This window comes from Haliotis asinina, chromosome 6, assembly GCF_037392515.1.
Source record: "Haliotis asinina isolate JCU_RB_2024 chromosome 6, JCU_Hal_asi_v2, whole genome shotgun sequence".
Taxonomy (NCBI): domain Eukaryota; kingdom Metazoa; phylum Mollusca; class Gastropoda; order Lepetellida; family Haliotidae; genus Haliotis; species Haliotis asinina.
The window spans coordinates 51,191,431-51,210,000 of record NC_090285.1 but is presented as its reverse complement, the minus strand read 5'-3'; the positions used below and the strand labels follow the sequence as shown (position 1 = coordinate 51,210,000).

Below are 18,570 nucleotides of genomic sequence, written 5' to 3'. Positions count from 1 at the left end.
CCTCTGTCCAAAATGGGATTACCTGAGTCTTCTAGTTTGTATTTATGGATGCATGGCACAAAGTTGGAATCGTTTCGGTTTAGTTGCACACTTCTTCTAGTAAGAAGACACTCCTCTGTCCAAAATGAGATTGCCTGAGTCTGGTATGATTCGTGTGACTTCCTTGTTCCTTCACTGATGACTGATTCAGCGAAAAAAAACATATAGAGGGGGCACCCGGGATCGAACCGGGGACCTCTCGATCTGCAGTCGAATGCTCTACCACTGAGCTATACCCCCGTCACATGTGCTGTCAGGATAAATGCAGGTAATAACAATCAAGTCAGTAAATGCTCGTGCACAAGACATAACAGTCTGACCGCATCTGACACCCAGCAAAGCATGCTGGGGCTCACGCCATATCCCCACCTTTCTTCCTGCCACATCGTAAGTCCAGTACATTCACTTGACGGCGACGTAAATACATTAAACGTTTCACAATACATTCCTTGAAGTCTACATATGCACTTTTTCCGCCCTTGGTAGGGTCTAAACTGGATTTAGGACCATATTTTCAATGTGGGTGGAATGCATTTTCCGTGTCCAAACCAATACATAGGACTCTCGCTGATATACTTTATACAGGTGTGTACAGGCTACCAGCAGTCAGGATGGCCGAACGGTCTAAGGCGCTGCGTTCAGGTCGCAGTCGGGTTCTCCCGGCGTGGGTTCGAATCCCACTTCTGACAACTCTTTTTGTCCTCTTCAACTGTCACCTGTTTGGTATTGTTTTGTCAATCAAAGAAAGTCATCAGCATCCCGTGCCGTCAGAATTAGCTTGGGTGTGAACTGAAATTTCTAGTTTGCATTTATGGATGCATGGCACAAAGTTGGAATCGTTTCTGTTTAGTTGCACACTTACTTTTAGTGAGAAGACGCTCCTCTGTCCAAAATGGGATTACCTGAGTCTTCTAGTTTGTATTTATGGATGCATGGCACAAAGTTGGAATCGTTTCGGTTTAGTTGCACACTTCTTCTAGTAAGAAGACACTCCTCTGTCCAAAATGGTATTGCCTGAGTCAGGTATGATTCGTGTGACTTCCTTGTTCCTTCACTGATGACTGATTCAGCGAGAAACAACATATAGAGGGGGCACCCGGGATCGAACCGGGGACCTCTCGATCTGCAGTCGAATGCTCCACCACTGAGCTATACCCCCGTCACATGTGCTGTCAGGATAAATGCAGGTAATAACAATCAAGTCAGTAAATGCTCGTGCACAAGACATAACAGTCTGACCGCATCTGACACCCAGCAAAGCATGCTGGGGCTCACGCCATATCCCCACCTTTCTTCCTGCCACATCGTAAGTCCAGTACATTCACTTGACGGCGACGTAAATACATTAAACGTTTCACAATACATTCCTTGAAGTCTACATATGCACCTTTTCCGCCCTTGGTAGGGTCTAAACTGGATTTAGGACCATATTTTCAATGTGGGTGGAATGCATTTTCCGTGTCCAAACCAATACATAGGACTCTCGCTGATATACTTTATACAGGTGTGTACAGGCTACCAGCAGTCAGGATGGCCGAACGGTCTAATGCGCTGCGTTCAGGTCGCAGTCGGGTTCTCCCGGCGTGGGTTCGAATCCCACTTCTGACAACTCTTTTTGTCCTCTTCAACTGTCACCTGTTTGGTATTGTTTTGTCAATCAAAGAAAGTCACCAGCATCCCGTGCCGTCAGAATTAGCTTGGGTGTGAACTGAAATTTCTAGTTTGCATTTATGGATGCATGGCACAAAGTTGGAATCGTTTCTGTTTAGTTGCACACTTACTTTTAGTGAGAAGACGCTCCTCTGTCCAAAATGGGATTACCTGAGTCTTCTAGTTTGTATTTATGGATGCATGGCACAAAGTTGGAATCGTTTCGGTTTAGTTGCACACTTCTTCTAGTAAGAAGACACTCCTCTGTCCAAAATGGTATTGCCTGAGTCAGGTATGATTCGTGTGACTTCCTTGTTCCTTCACTGATGACTGATTCAGCGAGAAACAACATATAGAGGGGGCACCCGGGATCGAACCGGGGACCTCTCGATCTGCAGTCGAATGCTCTACCACTGAGCTATACCCCCGTCACATGTGCTGTCAGGATAAATGCAGGTAATAACAATCAAGTCAGTAAATGCTCGTGCACAAGACATAACAGTCTGACCGCATCTGACACCCAGCAAAGCATGCTGGGGCTCACGCCATATCCCCACCTTTCTTCCTGCCACATCGTAAGTCCAGTACATTCACTTGACGGCGACGTAAATACATTAAACGTTTCACAATACATTCCTTGAAGTCTACATATGCACCTTTTCCGCCCTTGGTAGGGTCTAAACTGGATTTAGGACCATATTTTCAATGTGGGTGGAATGCATTTTCCGTGTCCAAACCAATACATAGGACTCTCGCTGATATACTTTATACAGGTGTGTACAGGCTACCAGCAGTCAGGATGGCCGAACGGTCTAAGGCGCTGCGTTCAGGTCGCAGTCGGGTTCTCCCGGCGTGGGTTCGAATCCCACTTCTGACAACTCTTTTTGTCCTCTTCAACTGTCACCTGTTTGGTATTGTTTTGTCAATCAAAGAAAGTCACCAGCATCCCGTGCCGTCAGAATTAGCTTGGGTATGAACTGAAATTTCTAGTTTGCATTTATGGATGCATGGCACAAAGTTGGAATCGTTTCTGTTTAGTTGCACACTTACTTTTAGTGAGAAGACGCTCCTCTGTCCAAAATGGGATTACCTGAGTCTTCTAGTTTGTATTTATGGATACATGGCACAAAGTTGGAATCGTTTCGGTTTAGTTGCACACTTCTTCTAGTAAGAAGACACTCCTCTGTCCAAAATGGTATTGCCTGAGTCTGGTATGATTCGTGTGACTTCCTTGTTCCTTCACTGATGACTGATTCAGCGAAAAACAACATATAGAGGGGGCACCCGAGATCGAACCGGGGACCTCTCGATCTGCAGTCGAATGCTCTACCACTGAGCTATACCCCCGTCACATGTGCTGTCACGATAAATGCAGGTAATAACAATCAAGTCAGTAAATGCTCGTGCACAAGACATAACAGTCTGACCGCATCTGACACCCAGCAAAGCATGCTGGGGCTCACGCCATATCCCCACCTTTCTTCCTGCCACATCGTAAGTCCAGTACATTCACTTGACGGCGACGTAAATACATTGAACGTTTCACAATACATTCCTTGAAGTCTACATATGCACCTTTTCCGCCCTTGGTAGGGTCTAAACTGGATTTAGGACCATATTTTCAATGTGGGTGGAATGCATTTTCCGTGTCCAAACCAATACATAGGACTCTCGCTGATATACTTTATACAGGTGTGTACAGGCTACCAGCAGTCAGGATGGCCGAGCGGTCTAAGGCGCTGCGTTCAGGTCGCAGTCGGGTTCTCCCGGCGTGGGTTCGAATCCCACTTCTGACAACTCTTTTTGTCCTCTTCAACTGTCACCTGTTTGGTATTGTTTTGTCAATCAAAGAAAGTCACCAGCATCCCGTGCCGTCAGAATTAGCTTGGGTATGAACTGAAATTTCTAGTTTGCATTTATGGATGCATGGCACAAAGTTGGAATCGTTTCTGTTTAGTTGCACACTTACTTTTAGTGAGAAGACGCTCCTCTGTCCAAAATGGGATTACCTGAGTCTTCTAGTTTGTATTTATGGATGCATGGCACAAAGTTGGAATCGTTTCGGTTTAGTTGCACACTTCTTCTAGTAAGAAGACACTCCTCTGTCCAAAATGGGATTGCCTGAGTCTGGTATGATTCGTGTGACTTCCTTGTTCCTTCACTGATGACTGATTCAGCGAAAAACAACATATAGAGGGGGCACCCGGGATCGAACCGGGGACCTCTCGATCTGCAGTCGAATGCTCTACCACTGAGCTATACCCCCGTCACATGTGCTGTCAGGATAAATGCAGGTAATAACAATCAAGTCAGTAAATGCTCGTGCACAAGACATAACAGTCTGACCGCATCTGACACCCAGCAAAGCATGCTGGGGCTCACGCCATATCCCCACCTTTCTTCCTGCCACATCGTAAGTCCAGTACATTCACTTGACGGCGACGTAAATACATTAAACGTTTCACAATACATTCCTTGAAGTCTACATATGCACTTTTTCCGCCCTTGGTAGGGTCTAAACTGGATTTAGGACCATATTTTCAATGTGGGTGGAATGCATTTTCCGTGTCCAAACCAATACATAGGACTCTCGCTGATATACTTTATACAGGTGTGTACAGGCTACCAGCAGTCAGGATGGCCGAGCGGTCTAAGGCGCTGCGTTCAGGTCGCAGTCGGGTTCTCCCGGCGTGGGTTCGAATCCCACTTCTGACAACTCTTTTTGTCCTCTTCAACTGTCACCTGTTTGGTATTGTTTTGTCAATCAAAGAAAGTCACCAGCATCCCGTGCCGTCAGAATTAGCTTGGGTGTGAACTGAAATTTCTAGTTTGCATTTATGGATGCATGGCACAAAGTTGGAATCGTTTCTGTTTAGTTGCACACTTACTTTTAGTGAGAAGACGCTCCTCTGTCCAAAATGGGATTACCTGAGTCTTCTAGTTTGTATTTATGGATGCATGGCACAAAGTTGGAATCGTTTCGGTTTAGTTGCACACTTCTTCTAGTAAGAAGACACTCCTCTGTCCAAAATGGTATTGCCTGAGTCAGGTATGATTCGTGTGACTTCCTTGTTCCTTCACTGATGACTGATTCAGCGAGAAACAACATATAGAGGGGGCACCCGGGATCGAACCGGGGACCTCTCGATCTGCAGTCGAATGCTCTACCACTGAGCTATACCCCCGTCACATGTGCTGTCAGGATAAATGCAGGTAATAACAATCAAGTCAGTAAATGCTCGTGCACAAGACATAACAGTCTGACCGCATCTGACACCCAGCAAAGCATGCTGGGGCTCACGCCATATCCCCACCTTTCTTCCTGCCACATCGTAAGTCCAGTACATTCACTTGACGGCGACGTAAATACATTGAACGTTTCACAATACATTCCTTGAAGTCTACATATGCACCTTTTCCGCCCTTGGTAGGGTCTAAACTGGATTTAGGACCATATTTTCAATGTGGGTGGAATGCATTTTCCGTGTCCAAACCAATACATAGGACTCTCGCTGATATACTTTATACAGGTGTGTACAGGCTACCAGCAGTCAGGATGGCCGAGCGGTCTAAGGCGCTGCGTTCAGGTCGCAGTCGGGTTCTCCCGGCGTGGGTTCGAATCCCACTTCTGACAACTCTTTTTGTCCTCTTCAACTGTCACCTGTTTGGTATTGTTTTGTCAATCAAAGAAAGTCACCAGCATCCCGTGCCGTCAGAATTAGCTTGGGTATGAACTGAAATTTCTAGTTTGCATTTATGGATGCATGGCACAAAGTTGGAATCGTTTCTGTTTAGTTGCACACTTACTTTTAGTGAGAAGACGCTCCTCTGTCCAAAATGGGATTACCTGAGTCTTCTAGTTTGTATTTATGGATGCATGGCACAAAGTTGGAATCGTTTCGGTTTAGTTGCACACTTCTTCTAGTAAGAAGACACTCCTCTGTCCAAAATGGGATTGCCTGAGTCTGGTATGATTCGTGTGACTTCCTTGTTCCTTCACTGATGACTGATTCAGCGAAAAACAACATATAGAGGGGGCACCCGGGATCGAACCGGGGACCTCTCGATCTGCAGTCGAATGCTCTACCACTGAGCTATACCCCGTCACATGTGCTGTCACGATAAATGCAGGTAATAACAATCAAGTCAGTAAATGCTCGTGCACAAGACATAACAGTCTGACCGCATCTGACACCCAGCAAAGCATGCTGGGGCTCACGCCATATCCCCACCTTTCTTCCTGCCACATCGTAAGTCCAGTACATTCACTTGACGGCGACGTAAATACATTGAACGTTTCACAATACATTCCTTGAAGTCTACATATGCACCTTTTCCGCCCTTGGTAGGGTCTAAACTGGATTTAGGACCATATTTTCAATGTGGGTGGAATGCATTTTCCGTGTCCAAACCAATACATAGGACTCTCGCTGATATACTTTATACAGGTGTGTACAGGCTACCAGCAGTCAGGATGGCCGAGCGGTCTAAGGCGCTGCGTTCAGGTCGCAGTCGGGTTCTCCCGGCGTGGGTTCGAATCCCACTTCTGACAACTCTTTTTGTCCTCTTCAACTGTCACCTGTTTGGTATTGTTTTGTCAATCAAAGAAAGTCACCAGCATCCCGTGCCGTCAGAATTAGCTTGGGTATGAACTGAAATTTCTAGTTTGCATTTATGGATGCATGGCACAAAGTTGGAATCGTTTCTGTTTAGTTGCACACTTACTTTTAGTGAGAAGACGCTCCTCTGTCCAAAATGGGATTACCTGAGTCTTCTAGTTTGTATTTATGGATGCATGGCACAAAGTTGGAATCGTTTCGGTTTAGTTGCACACTTCTTCTAGTAAGAAGACACTCCTCTGTCCAAAATGGTATTGCCTGAGTCAGGTATGATTCGTGTGACTTCCTTGTTCCTTCACTGATGACTGATTCAGCGAGAAACAACATATAGAGGGGGCACCCGGGATCGAACCGGGGACCTCTCGATCTGCAGTCGAATGCTCTACCACTGAGCTATACCCCCGTCACATGTGCTGTCAGGATAAATGCAGGTAATAACAATCAAGTCAGTAAATGCTCGTGCACAAGACATAACAGTCTGACCGCATCTGACACCCAGCAAAGCATGCTGGGGCTCACGCCATATGCCCACCTTTCTTCCTGCCACATCGTAAGTCCAGTACATTCACTTGACGGCGACGTAAATACATTGAACGTTTCACAATACATTCCTTGAAGTCTACATATGCACTTTTTCCGCCCTTGGTAGGGTCTAAACTGGATTTAGGACCATATTTTCAATGTGGGTGGAATGCATTTTCCGTGTCCAAACCAATACATAGGACTCTCGCTGATATACTTTATACAGGTGTGTACAGGCTACCAGCAGTCAGGATGGCCGAGCGGTCTAAGGCGCTGCGTTCAGGTCGCAGTCGGGTTTTCCCGGCGTGGGTTCGAATCCCACTTCTGACAACTCTTTTTGTCCTCTTCAACTGTCACCTGTTTGGTATTGTTTTGTCAATCAAAGAAAGTCACCAGCATCCCGTGCCGTCAGAATTAGCTTGGGTGTGAACTGAAATTTCTAGTTTGCATTTATGGATGCATGGCACAAAGTTGGAATCGTTTCTGTTTAGTTGCACACTTACTTTTAGTGAGAAGACGCTCCTCTGTCCAAAATGGGATTACCTGAGTCTTCTAGTTTGTATTTATGGATGCATGGCACAAAGTTGGAATCGTTTCGGTTTAGTTGCACACTTCTTCTAGTAAGAAGACACTCCTCTGTCCAAAATGGTATTGCCTGAGTCAGGTATGATTCGTGTGACTTCCTTGTTCCTTCACTGATGACTGATTCAGCGAGAAACAACATATAGAGGGGGCACCCGGGATCGAACCGGGGACCTCTCGATCTGCAGTCGAATGCTCTACCACTGAGCTATACCCCCGTCACATGTGCTGTCAGGATAAATGCAGGTAATAACAATCAAGTCAGTAAATGCTCGTGCACAAGACATAACAGTCTGACCGCATCTGACACCCAGCAAAGCATGCTGGGGCTCACGCCATATCCCCACCTTTCTTCCTGCCACATCGTAAGTCCAGTACATTCACTTGACGGCGACGTAAATACATTAAACGTTTCACAATACATTCCTTGAAGTCTACATATGCACCTTTTCCGCCCTTGGTAGGGTCTAAACTGGATTTAGGACCATATTTTCAATGTGGGTGGAATGCATTTTCCGTGTCCAAACCAATACATAGGACTCTCGCTGATATACTTTATACAGGTGTGTACAGGCTACCAGCAGTCAGGATGGCCGAGCGGTCTAAGGCGCTGCGTTCAGGTCGCAGTCGGGTTCTCCCGGCGTGGGTTCGAATCCCACTTCTGACAACTCTTTTTGTCCTCTTCAACTGTCACCTGTTTGGTATTGTTTTGTCAATCAAAGAAAGTCACCAGCATCCCGTGCCGTCAGAATTAGCTTGGGTATGAACTGAAATTTCTAGTTTGCATTTATGGATGCATGGCACAAAGTTGGAATCGTTTCTGTTTAGTTGCACACTTACTTTTAGTGAGAAGACGCTCCTCTGTCCAAAATGGGATTACCTGAGTCTTCTAGTTTGTATTTATGGATGCATGGCACAAAGTTGGAATCGTTTCGGTTTAGTTGCACACTTCTTCTAGTAAGAAGACACTCCTCTGTCCAAAATGGTATTGCCTGAGTCAGGTATGATTCGTGTGACTTCCTTGTTCCTTCACTGATGACTGATTCAGCGAGAAACAACATATAGAGGGGGCACCCGGGATCGAACCGGGGACCTCTCGATCTGCAGTCGAATGCTCTACCACTGAGCTATACCCCCGTCACATGTGCTGTCAGGATAAATGCAGGTAATAACAATCAAGTCAGTAAATGCTCGTGCACAAGACATAACAGTCTGACCGCATCTGACACCCAGCAAAGCATGCTGGGGCTCACGCCATATGCCCACCTTTCTTCCTGCCACATCGTAAGTCCAGTACATTCACTTGACGGCGACGTAAATACATTGAACGTTTCACAATACATTCCTTGAAGTCTACATATGCACTTTTTCCGCCCTTGGTAGGGTCTAAACTGGATTTAGGACCATATTTTCAATGTGGGTGGAATGCATTTTCCGTGTCCAAACCAATACATAGGACTCTCGCTGATATACTTTATACAGGTGTGTACAGGCTACCAGCAGTCAGGATGGCCGAGCGGTCTAAGGCGCTGCGTTCAGGTCGCAGTCGGGTTTTCCCGGCGTGGGTTCGAATCCCACTTCTGACAACTCTTTTTGTCCTCTTCAACTGTCACCTGTTTGGTATTGTTTTGTCAATCAAAGAAAGTCACCAGCATCCCGTGCCGTCAGAATTAGCTTGGGTGTGAACTGAAATTTCTAGTTTGCATTTATGGATGCATGGCACAAAGTTGGAATCGTTTCTGTTTAGTTGCACACTTACTTTTAGTGAGAAGACGCTCCTCTGTCCAAAATGGGATTACCTGAGTCTTCTAGTTTGTATTTATGGATGCATGGCACAAAGTTGGAATCGTTTCGGTTTAGTTGCACACTTCTTCTAGTAAGAAGACACTCCTCTGTCCAAAATGGTATTGCCTGAGTCAGGTATGATTCGTGTGACTTCCTTGTTCCTTCACTGATGACTGATTCAGCGAGAAACAACATATAGAGGGGGCACCCGGGATCGAACCGGGGACCTCTCGATCTGCAGTCGAATGCTCTACCACTGAGCTATACCCCCGTCACATGTGCTGTCAGGATAAATGCAGGTAATAACAATCAAGTCAGTAAATGCTCGTGCACAAGACATAACAGTCTGACCGCATCTGACACCCAGCAAAGCATGCTGGGGCTCACGCCATATCCCCACCTTTCTTCCTGCCACATCGTAAGTCCAGTACATTCACTTGACGGCGACGTAAATACATTAAACGTTTCACAATACATTCCTTGAAGTCTACATATGCACCTTTTCCGCCCTTGGTAGGGTCTAAACTGGATTTAGGACCATATTTTCAATGTGGGTGGAATGCATTTTCCGTGTCCAAACCAATACATAGGACTCTCGCTGATATACTTTATACAGGTGTGTACAGGCTACCAGCAGTCAGGATGGCCGAGCGGTCTAAGGCGCTGCGTTCAGGTCGCAGTCGGGTTCTCCCGGCGTGGGTTCGAATCCCACTTCTGACAACTCTTTTTGTCCTCTTCAACTGTCACCTGTTTGGTATTGTTTTGTCAATCAAAGAAAGTCACCAGCATCCCGTGCCGTCAGAATTAGCTTGGGTATGAACTGAAATTTCTAGTTTGCATTTATGGATGCATGGCACAAAGTTGGAATCGTTTCTGTTTAGTTGCACACTTACTTTTAGTGAGAAGACGCTCCTCTGTCCAAAATGGGATTACCTGAGTCTTCTAGTTTGTATTTATGGATGCATGGCACAAAGTTGGAATCGTTTCGGTTTAGTTGCACACTTCTTCTACTAAGAAGACACTCCTCTGTCCAAAATGGGATTGCCTGAGTCTGGTATGATTCGTGTGACTTCCTTGTTCCTTCACTGATGACTGATTCAGCGAAAAACAACATATAGAGGGGGCACCCGGGATCGAACCGGGGACCTCTCGATCTGCAGTCGAATGCTCTACCACTGAGCTATACCCCCGTCACATGTGCTGTCAGGATAAATGCAGGTAATAACAATCAAGTCAGTAAATGCTCGTGCACAAGACATAACAGTCTGACCGCATCTGACACCCAGCAAAGCATGCTGGGGCTCACGCCATATCCCCACCTTTCTTCCTGCCACATCGTAAGTCCAGTACATTCACTTGACGGCGACGTAAATACATTAAACGTTTCACAATACATTCCTTGAAGTCTACATATGCACTTTTTCCGCCCTTGGTAGGGTCTAAACTGGATTTAGGACCATATTTTCAATGTGGGTGGAATGCATTTTCCGTGTCCAAACCAATACATAGGACTCTCGCTGATATACTTTATACAGGTGTGTACAGGCTACCAGCAGTCAGGATGGCCGAGCGGTCTAAGGCGCTGCGTTCAGGTCGCAGTCGGGTTCTCCCGGCGTGGGTTCGAATCCCACTTCTGACAACTCTTTTTGTCCTCTTCAACTGTCACCTGTTTGGTATTGTTTTGTCAATCAAAGAAAGTCACCAGCATCCCGTGCCGTCAGAATTAGCTTGGGTATGAACTGAAATTTCTAGTTTGCATTTATGGATGCATGGCACAAAGTTGGAATCGTTTCTGTTTAGTTGCACACTTACTTTTAGTGAGAAGACGCTCCTCTGTCCAAAATGGGATTACCTGAGTCTTCTAGTTTGTATTTATGGATGCATGGCACAAAGTTGGAATCGTTTCGGTTTAGTTGCACACTTCTTCTAGTAAGAAGACACTCCTCTGTCCAAAATGGGATTGCCTGAGTCTGGTATGATTCGTGTGACTTCCTTGTTCCTTCACTGATGACTGATTCAGCGAAAAACAACATATAGAGGGGGCACCCGGGATCGAACCGGGGACCTCTCGATCTGCAGTCGAATGCTCTACCACTGAGCTATACCCCCGTCACATGTGCTGTCAGGATAAATGCAGGTAATAACAATCAAGTCAGTAAATGCTCGTGCACAAGACATAACAGTCTGACCGCATCTGACACCCAGCAAAGCATGCTGGGGCTCACGCCATATCCCCACCTTTCTTCCTGCCACATCGTAAGTCCAGTACATTCACTTGACGGCGACGTAAATACATTAAACGTTTCACAATACATTCCTTGAAGTCTACATATGCACTTTTTCCGCCCTTGGTAGGGTCTAAACTGGATTTAGGACCATATTTTCAATGTGGGTGGAATGCATTTTCCGTGTCCAAACCAATACATAGGACTCTCGCTGATATACTTTATACAGGTGTGTACAGGCTACCAGCAGTCAGGATGGCCGAGCGGTCTAAGGCGCTGCGTTCAGGTCGCAGTCGGGTTCTCCCGGCGTGGGTTCGAATCCCACTTCTGACAACTCTTTTTGTCCTCTTCAACTGTCACCTGTTTGGTATTGTTTTGTCAATCAAAGAAAGTCACCAGCATCCCGTGCCGTCAGAATTAGCTTGGGTGTGAACTGAAATTTCTAGTTTGCATTTATGGATGCATGGCACAAAGTTGGAATCGTTTCTGTTTAGTTGCACACTTACTTTTAGTGAGAAGACGCTCCTCTGTCCAAAATGGGATTACCTGAGTCTTCTAGTTTGTATTTATGGATGCATGGCACAAAGTTGGAATCGTTTCGGTTTAGTTGCACACTTCTTCTAGTAAGAAGACACTCCTCTGTCCAAAATGGTATTGCCTGAGTCAGGTATGATTCGTGTGACTTCCTTGTTCCTTCACTGATGACTGATTCAGCGAGAAACAACATATAGAGGGGGCACCCGGGATCGAACCGGGGACCTCTCGATCTGCAGTCGAATGCTCTACCACTGAGCTATACCCCCGTCACATGTGCTGTCAGGATAAATGCAGGTAATAACAATCAAGTCAGTAAATGCTCGTGCACAAGACATAACAGTCTGACCGCATCTGACACCCAGCAAAGCATGCTGGGGCTCACGCCATATCCCCACCTTTCTTCCTGCCACATCGTAAGTCCAGTACATTCACTTGACGGCGACGTAAATACATTGAACGTTTCACAATACATTCCTTGAAGTCTACATATGCACCTTTTCCGCCCTTGGTAGGGTCTAAACTGGATTTAGGACCATATTTTCAATGTGGGTGGAATGCATTTTCCGTGTCCAAACCAATACATAGGACTCTCGCTGATATACTTTATACAGGTGTGTACAGGCTACCAGCAGTCAGGATGGCCGAGCGGTCTAAGGCGCTGCGTTCAGGTCGCAGTCGGGTTCTCCCGGCGTGGGTTCGAATCCCACTTCTGACAACTCTTTTTGTCCTCTTCAACTGTCACCTGTTTGGTATTGTTTTGTCAATCAAAGAAAGTCACCAGCATCCCGTGCCGTCAGAATTAGCTTGGGTATGAACTGAAATTTCTAGTTTGCATTTATGGATGCATGGCACAAAGTTGGAATCGTTTCTGTTTAGTTGCACACTTACTTTTAGTGAGAAGACGCTCCTCTGTCCAAAATGGGATTACCTGAGTCTTCTAGTTTGTATTTATGGATGCATGGCACAAAGTTGGAATCGTTTCGGTTTAGTTGCACACTTCTTCTAGTAAGAAGACACTCCTCTGTCCAAAATGGGATTGCCTGAGTCTGGTATGATTCGTGTGACTTCCTTGTTCCTTCACTGATGACTGATTCAGCGAAAAACAACATATAGAGGGGGCACCCGGGATCGAACCGGGGACCTCTCGATCTGCAGTCGAATGCTCTACCACTGAGCTATACCCCGTCACATGTGCTGTCACGATAAATGCAGGTAATAACAATCAAGTCAGTAAATGCTCGTGCACAAGACATAACAGTCTGACCGCATCTGACACCCAGCAAAGCATGCTGGGGCTCACGCCATATCCCCACCTTTCTTCCTGCCACATCGTAAGTCCAGTACATTCACTTGACGGCGACGTAAATACATTGAACGTTTCACAATACATTCCTTGAAGTCTACATATGCACCTTTTCCGCCCTTGGTAGGGTCTAAACTGGATTTAGGACCATATTTTCAATGTGGGTGGAATGCATTTTCCGTGTCCAAACCAATACATAGGACTCTCGCTGATATACTTTATACAGGTGTGTACAGGCTACCAGCAGTCAGGATGGCCGAGCGGTCTAAGGCGCTGCGTTCAGGTCGCAGTCGGGTTCTCCCGGCGTGGGTTCGAATCCCACTTCTGACAACTCTTTTTGTCCTCTTCAACTGTCACCTGTTTGGTATTGTTTTGTCAATCAAAGAAAGTCACCAGCATCCCGTGCCGTCAGAATTAGCTTGGGTATGAACTGAAATTTCTAGTTTGCATTTATGGATGCATGGCACAAAGTTGGAATCGTTTCTGTTTAGTTGCACACTTACTTTTAGTGAGAAGACGCTCCTCTGTCCAAAATGGGATTACCTGAGTCTTCTAGTTTGTATTTATGGATGCATGGCACAAAGTTGGAATCGTTTCGGTTTAGTTGCACACTTCTTCTAGTAAGAAGACACTCCTCTGTCCAAAATGGTATTGCCTGAGTCAGGTATGATTCGTGTGACTTCCTTGTTCCTTCACTGATGACTGATTCAGCGAGAAACAACATATAGAGGGGGCACCCGGGATCGAACCGGGGACCTCTCGATCTGCAGTCGAATGCTCTACCACTGAGCTATACCCCCGTCACATGTGCTGTCAGGATAAATGCAGGTAATAACAATCAAGTCAGTAAATGCTCGTGCACAAGACATAACAGTCTGACCGCATCTGACACCCAGCAAAGCATGCTGGGGCTCACGCCATATGCCCACCTTTCTTCCTGCCACATCGTAAGTCCAGTACATTCACTTGACGGCGACGTAAATACATTGAACGTTTCACAATACATTCCTTGAAGTCTACATATGCACTTTTTCCGCCCTTGGTAGGGTCTAAACTGGATTTAGGACCATATTTTCAATGTGGGTGGAATGCATTTTCCGTGTCCAAACCAATACATAGGACTCTCGCTGATATACTTTATACAGGTGTGTACAGGCTACCAGCAGTCAGGATGGCCGAGCGGTCTAAGGCGCTGCGTTCAGGTCGCAGTCGGGTTTTCCCGGCGTGGGTTCGAATCCCACTTCTGACAACTCTTTTTGTCCTCTTCAACTGTCACCTGTTTGGTATTGTTTTGTCAATCAAAGAAAGTCACCAGCATCCCGTGCCGTCAGAATTAGCTTGGGTGTGAACTGAAATTTCTAGTTTGCATTTATGGATGCATGGCACAAAGTTGGAATCGTTTCTGTTTAGTTGCACACTTACTTTTAGTGAGAAGACGCTCCTCTGTCCAAAATGGGATTACCTGAGTCTTCTAGTTTGTATTTATGGATGCATGGCACAAAGTTGGAATCGTTTCGGTTTAGTTGCACACTTCTTCTAGTAAGAAGACACTCCTCTGTCCAAAATGGTATTGCCTGAGTCAGGTATGATTCGTGTGACTTCCTTGTTCCTTCACTGATGACTGATTCAGCGAGAAACAACATATAGAGGGGGCACCCGGGATCGAACCGGGGACCTCTCGATCTGCAGTCGAATGCTCTACCACTGAGCTATACCCCCGTCACATGTGCTGTCAGGATAAATGCAGGTAATAACAATCAAGTCAGTAAATGCTCGTGCACAAGACATAACAGTCTGACCGCATCTGACACCCAGCAAAGCATGCTGGGGCTCACGCCATATCCCCACCTTTCTTCCTGCCACATCGTAAGTCCAGTACATTCACTTGACGGCGACGTAAATACATTAAACGTTTCACAATACATTCCTTGAAGTCTACATATGCACCTTTTCCGCCCTTGGTAGGGTCTAAACTGGATTTAGGACCATATTTTCAATGTGGGTGGAATGCATTTTCCGTGTCCAAACCAATACATAGGACTCTCGCTGATATACTTTATACAGGTGTGTACAGGCTACCAGCAGTCAGGATGGCCGAGCGGTCTAAGGCGCTGCGTTCAGGTCGCAGTCGGGTTCTCCCGGCGTGGGTTCGAATCCCACTTCTGACAACTCTTTTTGTCCTCTTCAACTGTCACCTGTTTGGTATTGTTTTGTCAATCAAAGAAAGTCACCAGCATCCCGTGCCGTCAGAATTAGCTTGGGTATGAACTGAAATTTCTAGTTTGCATTTATGGATGCATGGCACAAAGTTGGAATCGTTTCTGTTTAGTTGCACACTTACTTTTAGTGAGAAGACGCTCCTCTGTCCAAAATGGGATTACCTGAGTCTTCTAGTTTGTATTTATGGATGCATGGCACAAAGTTGGAATCGTTTCGGTTTAGTTGCACACTTCTTCTACTAAGAAGACACTCCTCTGTCCAAAATGGGATTGCCTGAGTCTGGTATGATTCGTGTGACTTCCTTGTTCCTTCACTGATGACTGATTCAGCGAAAAACAACATATAGAGGGGGCACCCGGGATCGAACCGGGGACCTCTCGATCTGCAGTCGAATGCTCTACCACTGAGCTATACCCCCGTCACATGTGCTGTCAGGATAAATGCAGGTAATAACAATCAAGTCAGTAAATGCTCGTGCACAAGACATAACAGTCTGACCGCATCTGACACCCAGCAAAGCATGCTGGGGCTCACGCCATATCCCCACCTTTCTTCCTGCCACATCGTAAGTCCAGTACATTCACTTGACGGCGACGTAAATACATTAAACGTTTCACAATACATTCCTTGAAGTCTACATATGCACTTTTTCCGCCCTTGGTAGGGTCTAAACTGGATTTAGGACCATATTTTCAATGTGGGTGGAATGCATTTTCCGTGTCCAAACCAATACATAGGACTCTCGCTGATATACTTTATACAGGTCTGTACAGGCTACCAGCAGTCAGGATGGCCGAGCGGTCTAAGGCGCTGCGTTCAGGTCGCAGTCGGGTTCTCCCGGCGTGGGTTCGAATCCCACTTCTAACAACTCTTTTTGTCCTCTTCAACTGTCACCTGTTTGGTATTGTTTTGTCAATCAAAGAAAGTCACCAGCATCCCGTGCCGTCAGAATTAGCTTGGGTGTGAACTGAAATTTCTAGTTTGCATTTATGGATGCATGGCACAAAGTTGGAATCGTTTCTGTTTAGTTGCACACTTACTTTTAGTGAGAAGACGCTCCTCTGTCCAAAATGGGATTACCTGAGTCTTCTAGTTTGTATTTATGGATGCATGGCAAAAAGTTGGAATCGTTTCGGTTTAGTTGCACACTTCTTCTAGTAAGAAGACACTCCTCTGTCCAAAATGGTATTGCCTGAGTCAGGTATGATTCGTGTGACTTCCTTGTTCCTTCACTGATGACTGATTCAGCGAGAAACAACATATAGAGGGGGCACCCGGGATCGAACCGGGGACCTCTCGATCTGCAGTCGAATGCTCTACCACTGAGCTATACCCCCGTCACATGTGCTGTCAGGATAAATGCAGGTAATAACAATCAAGTCAGTAAATGCTCGTGCACAAGACATAACAGTCTGACCGCATCTGACACCCAGCAAAGCATGCTGGGGCTCACGCCATATCCCCACCTTTCTTCCTGCCACATCGTAAGTCCAGTACATTCACTTGACGGCGACGTAAATACATTAAACGTTTCACAATACATTCCTTGAAGTCTACATATGCACCTTTTCCGCCCTTGGTAGGGTCTAAACTGGATTTAGGACCATATTTTCAATGTGGGTGGAATGCATTTTCCGTGTCCAAACCAATACATAGGACTCTCGCTGATATACTTTATACAGGTGTGTACAGGCTACCAGCAGTCAGGATGGCCGAGCGGTCTAAGGCGCTGCGTTCAGGTCGCAGTCGGGTTCTCCCGGCGTGGGTTCGAATCCCACTTCTGACAACTCTTTTTGTCCTCTTCAACTGTCACCTGTTTGGTATTGTTTTGTCAATCAAAGAAAGTCACCAGCATCCCGTGCCGTCAGAATTAGCTTGGGTGTGAACTGAAATTTCTAGTTTGCATTTATGGATGCATGGCACAAAGTTGGAATCGTTTCTGTTTAGTTGCACACTTACTTTTAGTGAGAAGACGCTCCTCTGTCCAAAATGGGATTACCTGAGTCTTCTAGTTTGTATTTATGGATACATGGCACAAAGTTGGAATCGTTTCGGTTTAGTTGCACACTTCTTCTAGTAAGAAGACACTCCTCTGTCCAAAATGGTATTGCCTGAGTCTGGTATGATTCGTGTGACTTCCTTGTTCCTTCACTGATGACTGATTCAGCGAAAAACAACATATAGAGGGGGCACCCGGGATCGAACCGGGGACCTCTCGATCTGCAGTCGAATGCTCTACCACTGAGCTATACCCCCGTCACATGTGCTGTCACGATGAATGCAGGTAATAACAATCAAGTCAGTAAATGCTCGTGCACAAGACATAACAGTCTGACCGCATCTGACACCCAGCAAAGCATGCTGGGGCTCACGCCATATCCCCACCTTTCTTCCTGCCACATCGTAAGTCCAGTACATTCACTTGACGGCGACGTAAATACATTAAACGTTTCACAATACATTCCTTGAAGTCTACATATGCACCTTTTCCGCCCTTGGTAGGGTCTAAACTGGATTTAGGACCATATTTTCAATGTGGGTGGAATGCATTTTCCGTGTCCAAACCAATACATAGGACTCTCGCTGATATACTTTATACAGGTGTGTACAGGCTACCAGCAGTCAGGATGGCCGAGCGGTCTAAGGCGCTGCGTTCAGGTCGCAGTCGGGTTCTCCCGGCGTGGGTTCGAATCCCACTTCTGACAACTCTTTTTGTCCTCTTCAACTGTCACCTGTTTGGTATTGTTTTGTCAATCAAAGAAAGTCACCAGCATCCCGTGCCGTCAGAATTAGCTTGGGTATGAACTGAAATTTCTAGTTTGCATTTATGGATGCATGGCACAAAGTTGGAATCGTTTCTGTTTAGTTGCACACTTACTTTTAGTGAGAAGACGCTCCTCTGTCCAAAATGGGATTACCTGAGTCTTCTAGTTTGTATTTATGGATACATGGCACAAAGTTGGAATCGTTTCGGTTTAGTTGCACACTTCTTCTAGTAAGAAGACACTCCTCTGTCCAAAATGGTATTGCCTGAGTCAGGTATGATTCGTGTGACTTCCTTGTTCCTTCACTGATGACTGATTCAGCG

General features: G+C 46.0%; 40 non-coding genes across 40 annotated transcripts; 20 read left to right on the top strand and 20 right to left on the bottom strand.

The window, feature by feature from the left end:
- Positions 1-207: 207 nt before the first annotated feature.
- On the bottom strand, positions 208-279 carry Trnac-gca (transfer RNA cysteine (anticodon GCA)). Its single transcript has one exon. It is a non-coding gene; the product is annotated as a tRNA-Cys (tRNA).
- A 365-nt stretch (positions 280-644) lies between these two features.
- Trnal-cag (transfer RNA leucine (anticodon CAG)) lies at positions 645-728 on the top strand. Its single transcript has one exon. It is a non-coding gene; the product is annotated as a tRNA-Leu (tRNA).
- Positions 729-1,126: 398 nt separating this feature from the next.
- Trnac-gca (transfer RNA cysteine (anticodon GCA)) lies at positions 1,127-1,198 on the bottom strand. The gene has a single exon. It is a non-coding gene; the product is annotated as a tRNA-Cys (tRNA).
- Positions 1,199-1,563: 365 nt separating this feature from the next.
- On the top strand, positions 1,564-1,647 carry Trnal-cag (transfer RNA leucine (anticodon CAG)). Its single transcript has one exon. It is a non-coding gene; the product is annotated as a tRNA-Leu (tRNA).
- A 398-nt stretch (positions 1,648-2,045) lies between these two features.
- On the bottom strand, positions 2,046-2,117 carry Trnac-gca (transfer RNA cysteine (anticodon GCA)). Its single transcript has one exon. It is a non-coding gene; the product is annotated as a tRNA-Cys (tRNA).
- A 365-nt stretch (positions 2,118-2,482) lies between these two features.
- Positions 2,483-2,566, top strand: Trnal-cag (transfer RNA leucine (anticodon CAG)). The gene has a single exon. It is a non-coding gene; the product is annotated as a tRNA-Leu (tRNA).
- A 398-nt stretch (positions 2,567-2,964) lies between these two features.
- Trnac-gca (transfer RNA cysteine (anticodon GCA)) lies at positions 2,965-3,036 on the bottom strand. The gene has a single exon. It is a non-coding gene; the product is annotated as a tRNA-Cys (tRNA).
- A 365-nt stretch (positions 3,037-3,401) lies between these two features.
- Positions 3,402-3,485, top strand: Trnal-cag (transfer RNA leucine (anticodon CAG)). The gene has a single exon. It is a non-coding gene; the product is annotated as a tRNA-Leu (tRNA).
- Positions 3,486-3,883: 398 nt separating this feature from the next.
- Positions 3,884-3,955, bottom strand: Trnac-gca (transfer RNA cysteine (anticodon GCA)). The gene has a single exon. It is a non-coding gene; the product is annotated as a tRNA-Cys (tRNA).
- Positions 3,956-4,320: 365 nt separating this feature from the next.
- Trnal-cag (transfer RNA leucine (anticodon CAG)) lies at positions 4,321-4,404 on the top strand. Its single transcript has one exon. It is a non-coding gene; the product is annotated as a tRNA-Leu (tRNA).
- A 398-nt stretch (positions 4,405-4,802) lies between these two features.
- Trnac-gca (transfer RNA cysteine (anticodon GCA)) lies at positions 4,803-4,874 on the bottom strand. Its single transcript has one exon. It is a non-coding gene; the product is annotated as a tRNA-Cys (tRNA).
- A 365-nt stretch (positions 4,875-5,239) lies between these two features.
- Positions 5,240-5,323, top strand: Trnal-cag (transfer RNA leucine (anticodon CAG)). The gene has a single exon. It is a non-coding gene; the product is annotated as a tRNA-Leu (tRNA).
- Positions 5,324-5,721: 398 nt separating this feature from the next.
- On the bottom strand, positions 5,722-5,793 carry Trnac-gca (transfer RNA cysteine (anticodon GCA)). The gene has a single exon. It is a non-coding gene; the product is annotated as a tRNA-Cys (tRNA).
- Positions 5,794-6,157: 364 nt separating this feature from the next.
- On the top strand, positions 6,158-6,241 carry Trnal-cag (transfer RNA leucine (anticodon CAG)). Its single transcript has one exon. It is a non-coding gene; the product is annotated as a tRNA-Leu (tRNA).
- A 398-nt stretch (positions 6,242-6,639) lies between these two features.
- Trnac-gca (transfer RNA cysteine (anticodon GCA)) lies at positions 6,640-6,711 on the bottom strand. Its single transcript has one exon. It is a non-coding gene; the product is annotated as a tRNA-Cys (tRNA).
- A 365-nt stretch (positions 6,712-7,076) lies between these two features.
- On the top strand, positions 7,077-7,160 carry Trnal-cag (transfer RNA leucine (anticodon CAG)). The gene has a single exon. It is a non-coding gene; the product is annotated as a tRNA-Leu (tRNA).
- A 398-nt stretch (positions 7,161-7,558) lies between these two features.
- Trnac-gca (transfer RNA cysteine (anticodon GCA)) lies at positions 7,559-7,630 on the bottom strand. Its single transcript has one exon. It is a non-coding gene; the product is annotated as a tRNA-Cys (tRNA).
- A 365-nt stretch (positions 7,631-7,995) lies between these two features.
- Positions 7,996-8,079, top strand: Trnal-cag (transfer RNA leucine (anticodon CAG)). Its single transcript has one exon. It is a non-coding gene; the product is annotated as a tRNA-Leu (tRNA).
- Positions 8,080-8,477: 398 nt separating this feature from the next.
- Trnac-gca (transfer RNA cysteine (anticodon GCA)) lies at positions 8,478-8,549 on the bottom strand. The gene has a single exon. It is a non-coding gene; the product is annotated as a tRNA-Cys (tRNA).
- Positions 8,550-8,914: 365 nt separating this feature from the next.
- On the top strand, positions 8,915-8,998 carry Trnal-cag (transfer RNA leucine (anticodon CAG)). The gene has a single exon. It is a non-coding gene; the product is annotated as a tRNA-Leu (tRNA).
- Positions 8,999-9,396: 398 nt separating this feature from the next.
- On the bottom strand, positions 9,397-9,468 carry Trnac-gca (transfer RNA cysteine (anticodon GCA)). Its single transcript has one exon. It is a non-coding gene; the product is annotated as a tRNA-Cys (tRNA).
- A 365-nt stretch (positions 9,469-9,833) lies between these two features.
- Trnal-cag (transfer RNA leucine (anticodon CAG)) lies at positions 9,834-9,917 on the top strand. The gene has a single exon. It is a non-coding gene; the product is annotated as a tRNA-Leu (tRNA).
- A 398-nt stretch (positions 9,918-10,315) lies between these two features.
- On the bottom strand, positions 10,316-10,387 carry Trnac-gca (transfer RNA cysteine (anticodon GCA)). The gene has a single exon. It is a non-coding gene; the product is annotated as a tRNA-Cys (tRNA).
- Positions 10,388-10,752: 365 nt separating this feature from the next.
- Positions 10,753-10,836, top strand: Trnal-cag (transfer RNA leucine (anticodon CAG)). Its single transcript has one exon. It is a non-coding gene; the product is annotated as a tRNA-Leu (tRNA).
- A 398-nt stretch (positions 10,837-11,234) lies between these two features.
- On the bottom strand, positions 11,235-11,306 carry Trnac-gca (transfer RNA cysteine (anticodon GCA)). The gene has a single exon. It is a non-coding gene; the product is annotated as a tRNA-Cys (tRNA).
- Positions 11,307-11,671: 365 nt separating this feature from the next.
- Trnal-cag (transfer RNA leucine (anticodon CAG)) lies at positions 11,672-11,755 on the top strand. Its single transcript has one exon. It is a non-coding gene; the product is annotated as a tRNA-Leu (tRNA).
- Positions 11,756-12,153: 398 nt separating this feature from the next.
- Positions 12,154-12,225, bottom strand: Trnac-gca (transfer RNA cysteine (anticodon GCA)). The gene has a single exon. It is a non-coding gene; the product is annotated as a tRNA-Cys (tRNA).
- A 365-nt stretch (positions 12,226-12,590) lies between these two features.
- Trnal-cag (transfer RNA leucine (anticodon CAG)) lies at positions 12,591-12,674 on the top strand. The gene has a single exon. It is a non-coding gene; the product is annotated as a tRNA-Leu (tRNA).
- A 398-nt stretch (positions 12,675-13,072) lies between these two features.
- Positions 13,073-13,144, bottom strand: Trnac-gca (transfer RNA cysteine (anticodon GCA)). The gene has a single exon. It is a non-coding gene; the product is annotated as a tRNA-Cys (tRNA).
- A 364-nt stretch (positions 13,145-13,508) lies between these two features.
- On the top strand, positions 13,509-13,592 carry Trnal-cag (transfer RNA leucine (anticodon CAG)). The gene has a single exon. It is a non-coding gene; the product is annotated as a tRNA-Leu (tRNA).
- A 398-nt stretch (positions 13,593-13,990) lies between these two features.
- Positions 13,991-14,062, bottom strand: Trnac-gca (transfer RNA cysteine (anticodon GCA)). Its single transcript has one exon. It is a non-coding gene; the product is annotated as a tRNA-Cys (tRNA).
- Positions 14,063-14,427: 365 nt separating this feature from the next.
- On the top strand, positions 14,428-14,511 carry Trnal-cag (transfer RNA leucine (anticodon CAG)). The gene has a single exon. It is a non-coding gene; the product is annotated as a tRNA-Leu (tRNA).
- Positions 14,512-14,909: 398 nt separating this feature from the next.
- Positions 14,910-14,981, bottom strand: Trnac-gca (transfer RNA cysteine (anticodon GCA)). The gene has a single exon. It is a non-coding gene; the product is annotated as a tRNA-Cys (tRNA).
- Positions 14,982-15,346: 365 nt separating this feature from the next.
- Trnal-cag (transfer RNA leucine (anticodon CAG)) lies at positions 15,347-15,430 on the top strand. The gene has a single exon. It is a non-coding gene; the product is annotated as a tRNA-Leu (tRNA).
- A 398-nt stretch (positions 15,431-15,828) lies between these two features.
- Trnac-gca (transfer RNA cysteine (anticodon GCA)) lies at positions 15,829-15,900 on the bottom strand. Its single transcript has one exon. It is a non-coding gene; the product is annotated as a tRNA-Cys (tRNA).
- Positions 15,901-16,265: 365 nt separating this feature from the next.
- Trnal-cag (transfer RNA leucine (anticodon CAG)) lies at positions 16,266-16,349 on the top strand. The gene has a single exon. It is a non-coding gene; the product is annotated as a tRNA-Leu (tRNA).
- Positions 16,350-16,747: 398 nt separating this feature from the next.
- On the bottom strand, positions 16,748-16,819 carry Trnac-gca (transfer RNA cysteine (anticodon GCA)). The gene has a single exon. It is a non-coding gene; the product is annotated as a tRNA-Cys (tRNA).
- A 365-nt stretch (positions 16,820-17,184) lies between these two features.
- On the top strand, positions 17,185-17,268 carry Trnal-cag (transfer RNA leucine (anticodon CAG)). The gene has a single exon. It is a non-coding gene; the product is annotated as a tRNA-Leu (tRNA).
- A 398-nt stretch (positions 17,269-17,666) lies between these two features.
- Positions 17,667-17,738, bottom strand: Trnac-gca (transfer RNA cysteine (anticodon GCA)). Its single transcript has one exon. It is a non-coding gene; the product is annotated as a tRNA-Cys (tRNA).
- Positions 17,739-18,103: 365 nt separating this feature from the next.
- Positions 18,104-18,187, top strand: Trnal-cag (transfer RNA leucine (anticodon CAG)). The gene has a single exon. It is a non-coding gene; the product is annotated as a tRNA-Leu (tRNA).
- The last annotated feature ends 383 nt before the right edge of the window (positions 18,188-18,570 follow it).